General features: G+C 55.8%; 1 long non-coding RNA gene and 1 other non-coding gene across 10 annotated transcripts in view; both read right to left on the bottom strand.

The window, feature by feature from the left end:
• Positions 1-702: 702 nt before the first annotated feature.
• The window catches only part of LOC114117256 (uncharacterized), a 69,112-nt gene continuing 59,094 nt past the window's right edge, over positions 703-10,720 (bottom strand). For all 9 annotated transcript variants that reach the window (XR_009595769.1, XR_006055525.2, XR_006055526.2 and 6 more), the window contains one exon: positions 703-10,720. This exon is cut by the window's right edge. This is a non-coding gene — a long non-coding RNA (uncharacterized LOC114117256).
• MIR29B-1 (microRNA mir-29b-1) lies at positions 1,531-1,611 on the bottom strand. The gene has a single exon (NR_107968.1). It is a non-coding gene; the product is annotated as a microRNA mir-29b-1 (primary transcript).

Below are 10,720 nucleotides of genomic sequence, written 5' to 3'. Positions count from 1 at the left end.
CCCAACAGAGGCTTCACCCACCTCACCCCACCCCACCGGGCAGGGCAGCCAGCTGGGGGGAGTCTGGCAGAAACTGGACCTCGAAAGGCTTCCCAGGTGGTTGAGGTGCCACCACGTATGGAGAACAGGTGTGAAATCAAAGTCCTGCAGGTAGGTCAGGGCTGGCCTTGCACTTCCTGCTCAGAAAGGTCAATCAAGGGGACACAGCTCTCCAACCTGAAGATTCCCCAAGTAAAACCCCGAGAAGTCAAATCTGGCTCATCTCTGAGCACCTTTACAGAACTGGTTTACTCGGCCTTCAAGGGTTGATAGAAACTAAGAACAAAAGTAGAGAACTCCTGCATCTCTCCTAAGGTCGCTGAATTCATCAGCGCGCCTCTCCAGGGGCCGCGTGAGTACGGGGCCCCGATAAGGGAACGTTTCTGTGGGAACGCCGACTGCAGAGGCTCCGGGGCTGCTCCCTGTTTGCGACTGCGGTCAGTTTCCCCTTCAACTCAGGTCTGCAACACTTCTCTATCATCGTTGTTTTCATTTTATTTCTTGGCTCATGGAATTTCATTCTTAATGGATAACTGTTTGCTGTAACTGACTTTGAACTCTTTATAAAGTAGATAACATTTGCATATAGCAAATTAATTTTTCAGGGCTCCACTTATCATAGAATTATGAATGGAAAATAATCTATGAAAAACAAACACATGATAAGTTGAATACAGTAAATATTTATTAAGGTCAGGATGCATGAACAGAAAGATAATTTAACAGCAACCAATTCGGAGTTTATAGCACTATCACATTTTAGCAAACTGAGGACATTAGGTACACTACGGTGATTTGTTTCTAAAAATCCACTAAATGATCTATTACCTGTGCATAAAGCATTGTAGATGTAGTTCAGGAAGTCAGTAGGGAAAGGTGTGACCTCCCTCCCCCTCTCTGCCCATCCATCTTCCAGGAAGCCACGGGCTGCTGCTGACCAGACTTGGCACGAGACCTCGAGGCTGCTGCTTTTCCCCCTACATCATAACCGATTTCAAATGGTGCTAGACAAAAACAGACTCTGAACACCAGGAGAAATCGGTCAGCCTGTGTAAGAGATGGGTCCGGTGGTGCTCAGTGGGGTCCACACCTTGACGGTGCAGGTGGCAAGTCTGATTTCACCTACTCAGCAACTGCAGCTGATTGTTCCATGGCGTGCAGGAGCAGGTGGACAGTGCTGGTGTGATGAGAGAGGCCTTCCGGTCCACGGCCCTCCCGCTGCTGACTGCAATCAAGTACCCAACCCAGCGCTACCCCATCACACGCTGAAAGGCCCCACCAACAGGTTCCTGCTGGTGGCTGCCTCGGAGTTTCTACTGACCACCACCCCACCCCTGCACTGTCCCCCTTCCACAACCCAACACACTCAAGAGTGAACTCTGCTTCTCAAGCTCTTCTTTTCTTGAACCAGCTCAGGTGGCAGGGGGAGGGGAGCTGGTCCCAGGGCAGCAGCTCCTCTGCAGGTGGCCTGTGGCTCTGCTGCAATTCTTACTCCTAAAACACTGATTTCAAATGGTGCTAGATACAAAGATGGAAAAATCTAAGCCACCATGTGAAACCAGCTTCCAGAAGAAGAGGATCTCACTGAAGAGAGGCGGGAGATGCGATCAGAAGACCCAGCCTTTGCCTGAGCAAAAAGATGTCTTATTGCAGTTATACCTGTGACGGGACATAACATAAGGCTCCCCTCAAAAGGCACAGAGAAGAGTTACAAAGTGATGCTCAAAGGACATGAAAGTCAAAGCTGGTAAGTCACATAGACAATTGCAATACAAAAGTAATAAATTCCAGGCTAATTTATTCAATTCCACAACCAGTTCCTTCACATTATCATATACACGACGAAATAAAATAGTGAAAGTTATCGTTGAACTGTGTGAACATTTACATTAGTTTTGCCCTGTTTGTAAACCATTTCACAATCTGCAAAGCATTTTCTGATGTTATCTCCCTGCATCCGGAAATAAGCACCCTTTCGGCCTGGGAGGCTCTAACCACTACACACAGGTGGGTTTCACCTGGGCCAGGGCGACTCGCCCACGAACCCTAGTGAGGAAGAGTACAGGCTCGCCCTTCCCCATCACAGATGAGCGGTCAGGACATTCAAGTATGACCCCGTGAGCCACCAATCTTAGTCTCTACTGGTGTCCTAAAACTGTATTAAGTAGGCAACTCTCTAATACAAGAATGGAGTTTTGTTTTGTGTTGTTTTCAAAATCAGCCTGAAAGTAAGATGTGCAAAGTGTTCAAATCAGACTTCCATCTCCTATGGGTGAAGCTAAGAAAGTATGTATTTCCTCTGATACCATAACCGAGAGAAAGAAGAGACAAAATCTTTACCTCTCAGGTTCCCTACCGATTCTTCAGGACTCCAGAGAAGAGCGTCGTTTTTTCTGCCTCCTGGAAATAACGTTACGTGATGCTCTAGGGAAGACAAGGAAATAAAATGCGAACACCAAGTTGTGCTCTTCAATTCTCATCACAAACCAGGGATTATTCCTGTTTTTGCAGAAGAAACTGATCCTCAATGTGGTTCGAAAACCTGTCCCCAGTCCCGTGACCAGTGAGCCGGGTCCGAGCCGGGTCTGAGCCTGGCGTCTGTGCTCCTGCCCCTCTGCCCACCGCCGCCTGCTCTGTAGTTGGCCGACTGTCTCCCTCTGCCCTTGCCCCTGATCATGAGCAAGACTGAGGGCAGGTGGGAATCCTAGGCAGGGCTTCTGCACAGACGGCGGGGTGCTGCTGACTGTACGGGTTAAACTCGGGTGGAGATGGGAGCATGCCCAGTGCTTTGATACTCCCGCAAGCCGTGCCTGGGTGGTCTCCACCGCGCGGCTGCGGCAGTGGGGAAGACGCTGGGGATGAAGGCCCTGCAGCATCTGTCGTGGACGCCTCTGCAACCTGTGGGGCTCTGCAAGGCCTCAGTCACAGACGGGGGAGTCTGGGCCAGGCGGGGGTCGGCACTGCCTGCAGGGAAGGGCTCTAAGCATGGGCACCTGCGGTCAACAGCAGAGGTGAGGTCAGTTGGGTTGGGGTGTGAATAAGGTCATCACTTTGAGGCTTTAAGATCAAGACTGAGCGTGAGTCATGACTACAGGATACGAATAAAATATAAAAGGAGGGGGTTGAAGGAGATCTGCATTTGGCAATTCTCAGCTTTGCTGCTTTCTACTGCAGCCAAACTCTTCTTCCTTAGTAACTTCCAGCTGCCACTATCCACCCCCTTTCCGAAGGTATTACAGGAGTCCTTTGGTGACCCAGAATGTCTCTCCCCCTCCAGAAGGCCTCTCTGCACATGCCGCTCCCTCTTTCTGGAATATTCTGCATCTACTGTCCTGAAACTCCAAGCCCTGAACCACCCCACTCCACCCACACAGTAAGCCTGGTGGTCTCAAGTCCTCCTTCGGGTCTCAGCAGGGCTACCCTGTCCTCAGAAAAGCACCCCAGTCTAGCCTGGCTTTTGGTTAAGCTCTCCTCACACTCCACCCTGCTCTGGTCCTTCATAACACACTCAGGTTATTGGGTCACGAGGGTGACTAATCCCCGGCTCCCCGGGAAGTGTCAGCTCTGAGTGCAGAACATGGGCCACGTGTGGCAGACAGGCAACTGTCGCCGAGGGAGCTCGGGGGCACGAGCCCGTGTGTGTGCTCCCAACTCCGGAGCTCTGAAACACTCAGTGCCCTGGAAAGAGAGGCAAGAGATCATCAGCAACGCACTGCTGTAGCACACTCTAAAAGGACACGGGGGGAGTTACCTTAGGATCCAAAGCTTTTGCCCTCCCAAGCCCACCAGATACAAGGGTCTGCTGAGGTCTCAGATCTCCCGACAGAACCAAGCTTCTTTCTCCAAGTCAGTCGAGCAGGGAGCGACTCACTTACCTGAACCCAGCCGCTGGTTATGTCCCCAAGTTGCACGCAGCCAGGTGATCAGAGGCGGCTGGAAGCGGCATGCCCTCCCTGGCACCCAGCCCGGAGGCCTCCTGGATCTGGAGGAAGGCAGCCTGGGAAAGCCGCCTCAGCATGCTGAAGCCTCCAGGTCTTCCCACAGCAACCGAGCAGCCCGGGCAAGCCAATCAGTGAACAGGGGCTTAGCGGGCTGCCCAGGAGGGAGAACCAGCCCTGGAGGAGTGGGGACATCGGCCCTGGAGGTGCCACCTCGCAAGAGGCTTTGGGGCCACAGGGCTGCTCCAGCCCACTTCCGTGTCCACGTTCTATTTGGAGATTTTTTCCCCACCCCCCTCATGCCTACGAAAACTCCTCTGCCTGGGCAGGGACCCAAGGGTGGAGGAAAGGTCACCACACAGAGCATCAGAACACAGCAGCTTTAATTTCTGCTCAGCCCAGGTTCTGAGAATGGGGGGCCTGGACTTTTCTCGAATGGGCCTCAGGGTGCTCATCTGAAAACAGAGGGGCAGGGGCAGACTGGTCACTGCACCATCAAATGTAAGGAGGGTCAGGCAGGAAATGAGACAAGCGGAGCGGGGACAGTGTGCAGAAGTCCGGTGGCCCTGCGCAGTCTACAGGCACACAGAGTCAGATGCAGCTAAACAAGAAACAAGACACAAAAACTGCACAGGCCAAAACCAAACATCTGAGGGTTAAATACAATCCATGGGCCTTTGCTTCCAGAACAGTCCGGAGACGGCAAAGAGAGTGTCCACTGCATTCTGTAAATGACGCTGTCTGCATCATTTAAAGTCCTAAGAATCCTATGCCCAGTATGGTGACCCCCTACAAAAAAAATAATAAAGGAGGAAAACAGGAAGGAGAGGAACCCTTATTTATGAGATCCGTAAGCACAGACACAGAACACGCAGGAACCAGGGCTACCGGCCGTGTCCTGCGCCACCACGGCGTGTTCAGATCCAGAGCCGGGAAGGCTCCTGGGAGGCGGCAGCCTCCCCCTCCCTCCGACCCGCTGGGTGCTGAGTCACAGCTACTTACAGGACTGACGCAAGTTCCAGCCGGAGCGGGGGAGGAGAGCCGGAAGTGGAGGCCAGCTCATCCATCTTCCTGCCACTGGGAATGCTGGTTTCAGGGCTCCCGGTAGGGAGGAAGAGTCATCTTGGGGAGACAGAGGCCCCTAGAAGGCCCTCCTGGAGAACGGGGAGCGGTCTGCCCTCGAGGCGCTCCTGAACCACTGTCCCTCTCAACACGGAGGCCCGGCCCAGCTTCCTGCCACCCTCAGCTCCAGCCCCGGCCCAGTGTCCTGAACATTTTGTCTCCAAGTGGTCAGGGCGGGGCCTGTGGCCAACTAGCTTGTGGGTAATGAATCAGACGAAAGGGAGATAAAACGACAGGTACAGGGACAGGGGGCTGGGGAGCAGGAGGGCATGGAGGGCTCAGTGTCCGGGAACCACCGCACTTCACCAGCCCTGGATCCCAAAGCGGGGGTGGCGCACGGACCCACTAACCATCACCCCTCCCCATCGCGCATGCACATCGCCCTTGAGATAACGCCAGAAATCACTGCCTTCTCAGCTGGGGTGGGCCCAGCACATGCACTTCCAGTTTCTCCTGGGGCGGGGGTATAGGGGACCTACGTTCTGAGGCTTCCGTCCCTTCCTTGACACTACCAGCAAAGACTTGGGTCTAGAAATCTCCCCACGTCCTGGACTCAGGACAGGGCGTGGGGGCCCTGGGCCAGGAGGACACACGAAGCTACCCTGCCCGGGGATGCCATGGAGCCTGGGGGGGCAGCAAGAGACGGTGGGGGGGCCATGAAGATGGGGTCAAGGATGACTCCCTGTTGCCTAGAGAGTGGCTCTGCCTGGGTGCGGCGTGGGCACAGTGCTGGACTGCCTTCACGGAAGCTGGTGCTTTCCACAAGCAGGAAAGGGAGTGTGCGGACTGTCTGTCACACGCACGATGCCCACCGCAGTTTGCGGCTCCGCGCCAGAGCAGGTCCCCAGGAGAAGCAGCCACCGACTCCCCGCTTGTCCCCCAACATCATTTATTGACCCGGCGAGGATGCGCTCGGAGGGGAAACTTCAGGCTCAGGTTAAATCTAGCCCTGGAAGTTGGGGGAAGAGACACCCAGAATCCAGTGTCCCTGCCACCGGGAGTGAACAGGAGACACAGCCCCCCCACACCCCCTGGGAGCCCCACGCACAGGGCCCCATGCCTGCCTGTGGGGAGAAACACTGTGCCTGTCAGCGGGAACGGGTCCAGGGGTGTGCCCAGCCTCTGCGGCACTGCCGGACTCCTCCTGAAAGGAGAGCAGGGCCTCTCCCGGAGGTGGACATCCTCCCGGGAGCACGGCCCCTGTGGGCAGCAGGAGGCCCGGGGAGCACCCACAGACCTCCCAGTAGCAATTCTAACCGGTACCTGGGCCCACACCTGGCAGAGCACGTGGACCAGGGCATGCCCCTGACCTGGTTCCACTTCCCTAGGTGGGGGAGGACAGGCAGGGGGTAGGTCTGCAGTGCCGGGTGGCCCAGAGCACCCTCCTCTCCTGCTTCCCCTGCAGCTGGCCCAGCAGGTAGCTGCGCCTAAACTGCTTATGCCAGCCTCAGGACCCGGGTTTGCCAGTCCAGGACCTGCAACAGAGAGCGGTGGGAGGAGGGAGGGGGAGGAGGGAAGAGGGATGGGAGGAGGGAGGGGAGGAGGGAGGGAGGAGGAGTTTCACAGTCTAGTGCATTCCCATCAGATCAGAGAGGGGAACGCGGGCTACTTCCCCTTTTCAAGCGCTTCTGGGGCCCCACTTGTGTTTCAGTTCCTCCCCCTCTGGACTGGGGATGGCACGGCTGGTGGGCCTGGCCCGGGCGGGTGCCCAGGTGCCCAGCCAACTGGGCCCTCGCCCGGCTCCATCTCGGGCTGGCAGGCTCCCTGCAGTTACCCGGCATGCCCTTCCCCTTGTCAGGGAGGCCTCGCCCTCTTGTTTTCCAAGTTTTATAACAGTATTGTTTGTTGTCCGGCAGATTAAATTCTTCTGGAGGCGGGGGAGGGAGATGAGGGAGGGAAAGGAGGGAAGAGAGAGAGGGAGACGAAACACAAATAGGGCCATCAGGGCCAAAAGACTAGATGAGCTGCTTTCTGAACAGAGCTCACCTGTCTCGCAGGGAGGCCCGTGGCCGGGAGCCCATGTTCACTTCCTCTCTGACCCTCTCTGCCTGCACTCTCAACCCAGCAGGGGCGGGGGCTCAGACTCTCCAGGCCGCCAGGGCTAGGCGGGGAGCCGCACCGTCTCAGAAATGGCTCACCTCTGCAGCAAGCCTGCACTGTGCTCACATGTGAAACGAAGGGAACACCGTTTACCATATCAGAGACACTGGACGAACAGGTCCCCAAGGAAACGGTACCACAGGCGTGCGGACAGACATTCCTGTGTGCCTAAGGAGTGAACGAGGGTGGGAAACAGACAAGAAGGGAGGCCGGAAACTGATACAAAAGCAGCATGAGCTTACAGACGGCAGTGGCGGCGGGCGACCCGGCAGGGGAAGGCTCCTGACTTGTCGGGTCTTTCTATGTCAAACATGCAGGCACTAGTGATACTAAAGGATATACGATTCTCTGCATTTAACACAACCTTCATTTAGACATCAACTGGTTGATTTCTGGACTTTGGTCACTTCTAAATAGTACGTTAGGTGTGCTTCAACACACCCCCATGCCTTTAAAAGAGCCAGCAATGCCGGTGGCCCCAGAGCTGTGGACCTGCCCCGAGAACTCCTCTTCCCTCCCCTGCCTTTCTCCAGCCAACAGATGTATGGCCCTGCCTCACATGCCGCATTCTCACACACACACACACACACACACACACACACACACACACACAGTCTCTCTCCCCACACACACACAAAATTCACATATACACACTCTCTCTCCCACACACAGAGTTCACACTCATTCACACACACACACTCTCACACAACGCATCTCTGATGCCTGTCGGCAGTCCCTAGAGTGCAGAGAAGCCGGCCGGCAGGATGGCAGCAGTGCTGATACAAATCAGGATCAGAGCAGCTCAGAGCTCTCCCGGCAGGGATGAGGGGCGAACATGCCTTTCTCCTTTTTTATTCACAAATACGATCCGTCCTACAGGGTCCGTGCCAGAAGTTCTCTCTGCAAAGGGAAACAACGTTCATGTGCCCCCCATCCCGAGCTCTGGCGTGCCTCAGGGGCAGAAAGGACTGGCGGAGCCCGCACGGGATCCTAGCACCCACAGCGCCTGCTGCTCCCGGCGTCCACAGACGCAGGCCGGAAGGACCCTCCTGAGGACCGCCAGCCTCCCCCTCTCAGAGAAGCCTCATCTCTCCTCGGGAGCCATCAGAATGCCACGGTGGTCCTCCCCGGAGTGTAGCCTAAGTCCCCTCCCTGTGCCGGTGCAGACCTCCTCCGCTCCTTCCTCCAGAGAGCCGGGGTCCAGAACGACAAAGGGTCACACGTCAAGCCCCTCAAGTCTGCGGCCACCGAAACAGCTCCCAGGTGGCTTGCCCATCACAGGGTTTCTCTACAAGCCAGGGCCGCATCCAGGGGATACCAATGGCCAGATGGTGCAGGTGTGGTAAGCGTGCCGACCCCCACCCCACCCCAATCCTTCCTCAAACACCCCGTTAAATACGCTATAAACGCTAAGTCACCCTGGTTAAATACGCTATAAACGAACACTCCTTCCCCCTCCTAACCAAATGCAGATCACACAGAGGGCCACATGGCCAAGGAGCCGTGCAGCCCACGCTCTGCTTCAGAACCCCTTGTGGAGGGTGGGGGGCTGGGCTCAGTACTCAGAATACACGGCTGCCCAAGGATTCTCTGAGCACCTTCTCCACGGGAAAGGCCTACTTCTTCCAATCAGTCATCATGCAAACAACCAGAGCTGAAGCAGCGCTTCCATCGCACATCGGCCGGCCCCTCCAGCAGGTGCAGCACGTTAAGCAGCTAGCAGACAGGTAATGAGCAGCTAGGCAGAGCTCCATACAGAGCTCCATACGCAACGCCTCCAAGTCCAATGGGAAAAAAGTCTCAGAGACCCCACCGTGAGGCCTCATTTCTGAGAGAGCTACTCGGCAGAAGCAGACCATATGCACAAGCATGAAGTGCTGTATAGACGCGTCAGAATGGTCGGAAGCACAGCATATTCCAGAAGCTTCCAAATGCAAGAAACCTCACCGAAAACGCATGGTGCATGGCTGGCTTCCCAGAGACAGAGCACACGCCAGTCTTCACGAGAGCTCTGAGAGCGCTGAAAAGGCAGAGAACCCAGATATTCTGAGGTTTCCTGCCCCTTCAATATATAGAGAAAAGACCTGAGGCCTGGAATGGCCAAGTCAACTGCCTAAGACCCACCCCCATCCCCACCCCACCCCTGGGTCCCCTGGCTAGAACACCCAGAGTCAGGGGACCTGGATGCATGGTGTCCCAAACTACACAGGTACAAGCAGGATTCTCTCCAGTTCAGGGTCATCAGCCACGGGGCTCATACCTCTCACAGGGCATGAGAGGTCAGAAGAGCTCGCAAATGTGAACAGCACCGTGAAACATCACGGGGTGCGGGTGAGACCACGGTTACCAGGCAATTCCTGTCCTGCCTGCATCCAAGCCCCAATCCCTATTCCCACCACCATTCGGGGAGTCCAGGAGGCCGGGTTCATAGTGACGAACCCCAGGTAAAGTGTCCTGGAGACTGGTGAGCAGGTAGCATTTTGGGAGAAACGCAACTATTTTTAAAGCTCTGCATTCTGTCTAGCGGGTTGCACAGCGTGTGCCTCCGCCTCGGGGCTCCTGCCCACGCACCCCGGGAGACACAGTGGACGTCAGGGACTGAGGCCACTGTGGAGCAGGGAGGCCGGGGCCCCGCCACGCCAGGCCACAGCCCGGCTCTGCACACAAGTCCAGAAGGGCTTGGGACCCTGCGCTTTGCCGTACGTGTATTTCATTTTTGCTGTCTTTTAAGGAGGGGCTCAAGACTAAAAAGCCAAAATGGAACTGGTGGCTCTGAGATATTTCTGTTTTCTTTGCTCCTGTCTTTTTTTTTTTTTTTTTTTAATGGAAGGGCTTAAACAATCACATGAGAAAAGAAGGCTAAATATAAAGGGAAACTTTATGACAGCAACAGGGGCACAGACCCTGAGAAGTTACAGGGAAGGCAGAGGACACAAGGACCCTGCAGACCTATTTCCTCTCCAGGATTTAGGGCCAAAAGGGGAAGGCCAAATCTCTCCGGGAGCATGGCGTGTCAGGTCACCCCCCTGCAGCCCTGCCAGCCCCCAGCAGTTCCCATACGGCCCGTCTCTAGACGAGCTCCTAGCAGGAGCTGGAGTCCCTGTCCTCAGTCACCCGGAGGGTCCTCAGCAGACACTTTCATGCTCTTTACTTTTTCCATTTACTTCTGGGGCATTTCGAAAAGTGCCTCCACCGGCCAGCCCTAATTCACTCCAACAGTGTCCCTTCAGGAAACACGGTTACCGCTGCAAGCAGACAAGTCTCTGGGGTCCCTCCCCTCTCCTCGTAACGCAGGTCCTGAGTTTCTGGCTAAGAAATACCTCCATGGGGCTTCCCTGGTGGTCCAGGGGTTAAGAGTCTGCCGACCAATGTGGCGGGGGGACGTGGGTTCGGTCTCCGGTCCAGGAGGGTCTCACCTCCCCCGGGGCCGCTGGGCGCGCTGCAGCTCCTGAAGCCCAGTGCCCCAGAGCTGTGCTCCGCGGCAGGACAAGCCCCGCGAGGAGAAGCCCAAGCAGAGCAGT

Source organism: Ovis aries, chromosome 12, assembly GCF_016772045.2.
Source record: "Ovis aries strain OAR_USU_Benz2616 breed Rambouillet chromosome 12, ARS-UI_Ramb_v3.0, whole genome shotgun sequence".
NCBI classification, from domain to species: domain Eukaryota; kingdom Metazoa; phylum Chordata; class Mammalia; order Artiodactyla; family Bovidae; genus Ovis; species Ovis aries.
Note: the sequence above shows the minus strand (reverse complement) of the source record. Positions and strands in the feature narration are given on the sequence as shown.